Below are 2,086 nucleotides of genomic sequence, written 5' to 3' on the forward strand. Positions count from 1 at the left end.
GGGGTCCGGGTGCTGCGCTCTACGGGGAGGGCGGGAGGAGGAGCCTCTTTCCGGGGCCTGCAGCTCTGAAAGGGTTAAAGGAGCCGAGCTGTCGCCTAGAGAGGCCAAGCGAGGGAGGGAGTGCTTTTCCGGGGGAAACCGGAAGTGTTTGCTTCTGAGCGTGGAAAGAGACCAGGGAGGGCTTCGGCTGGGCCGCGGCTGAGAAGAGCCCGGCAACCGGATCCCGGGAAGGTCTCCTCTCGATTAAGTCGCCATCTCAGTCTGGGAAGACGGACGTTCCGCCCTCGTGGGGCTTTGGCGGGGAGGGGATCAGTAGTTCTGACACGTGATCTTCTGACGGGTGTTTTCCTTTCTTAGTCTCGTTGGGGCCCCTCCGGGGAGGGTCTGAAAGGCGGGATCTGAGTTCTGGAGATCGGAATAAGCTCCCCGCCAGGGAGGTCAGACGGAGGCCCAGGAAGAAGCCCCAGGCGGGATCGCGGGGGAGGAGTGGGCGGTGCTCCCCCCATCTGCAGATGCCCAAGGGAGGAGGGTTATTTACCATTGATTATAGTCCGCCCTTCAGTGGGACTCCGTACAGTCAATACATTCAGTAAACTATGCAATAGAATTTGGGTTGGAGAACGGACCAGAAATCTGAAAAACAGTATTGAGGGAAACCATACATGTTAACGGGACCCCCCAAAGTATTGCAAAATGACTTAGCAGGATCCAACTTACAGCAAACTAAACAGGGTAATCAAGTCCCCATGCCCTAACGATGTATACAGGAAACCTTGTGAAGCCTTTTGCCCAGTGCTACCCTATTGCTTGCTTAGAAAAGCCCTCTTTGATAATTCAGTTCTGCTTAGTCTGTGGGAAGGCAGACGAGTGGGTGACCCCCTCAGGCAGACCATTCCTGGGGGCCATAAGAGAGAAGGCCCCTGTCCAGCCCAGCCAGTGGGGGGACTGCAGAAGGGCAGTAATTTGCCTGCTCCATCCAGCTCCTCGTAATAGCCGAGCGGGCGTTCTGCACCAGCTGGAGTGTCTGGATTAGTTTAATGCAATCTACAGGGCATTGATCCAGTCTAGTCTCCAGGTCACTGTGGCAGTTCAGTTTCAACTTATTCACTCTTAGCCAATGAGCCACAGCAGCCAGGAAGCTGCTTAGGACCTCTGCCCCATCCCTGCCTCCTTCTCCTGCTCCTGTTTGCCCCCCAGCAGCCCCTGTATCCTGACCTGAGGAGGCCCCTCTGCCCCTTCCTCTCTACTGGCCGCTTGGGCAGAGCTCTTGCCAAGCCCTACCGGCCTACGGAGGAGCTCTCTGCAGTGGTTAAACCATTACAAGTTGCTTTGTCCTGGTCCACAGTTTAGTTGCACCCACTAGACAGACTGGTCCCCAGGTACCGGAGGCCAAGCTCACAACATCCACAGCAATATAGATGTTGTTCTTTCCTGAAGGACCAAACAAGCATAACCTAAAAAGCTTGATACTTAATATAACCCCAGGACCTTAATCCTGAACTGCAAACTACTCCATGGACACTCCTGATCCACTTAGGTCTGCCTGGACTAGGGTCAGTGATATGACTCAGTTCTCTTTTGTTTTCTTTCTGCCTTTTTGATATCTTTCCCTCTTCATAGGCAAGTGAATAAAAGTATATTTCCACAGTCAGAGGCAACCTAAGAGAAAGGAGAAGGAGATGGAAGAGGAGGACCCAGAAGGCTCTGGAACTGGCAAGACATCAAGGAAAGGTCCCCATCCCATCCCACCAGGGAGTGGTGTTGAATTTTGGGAAAGAGCTGTGCCAGAGACCTTGGCTCAGGACACTGTGAGCACAGATATACGCAGCCGACGCTTCCGGCAGTTCCGTTACCATGAGGCCGATGGGCCCCGAGAGGTTTGCAGCCAGCTCCATGGACTTTGCAACCACTGGCTGAATCCCGAGAGGAACACCAAGAAGCAGATCCTGGACCTGGTGATCCTGGAGCAGTTCCTGGCTGTCCTGCCCACGGAAATGCAGTGCTGGGTCAGAGGATGCGGCCCGGAGACCAGTTCCCAGGCGGTGGCCCTGGCCGAAGGTTTCCTCCTGAGTCAGGCAGAGGAGAA

The sequence above is a fragment of the Gekko japonicus genome, unplaced genomic scaffold (genome assembly GCF_001447785.1).
Source record: "Gekko japonicus isolate JY-2015 unplaced genomic scaffold, Gekko_japonicus_V1.1 scaffold2271, whole genome shotgun sequence".
NCBI lineage: Eukaryota > Metazoa > Chordata > Lepidosauria > Squamata > Gekkonidae > Gekko > Gekko japonicus.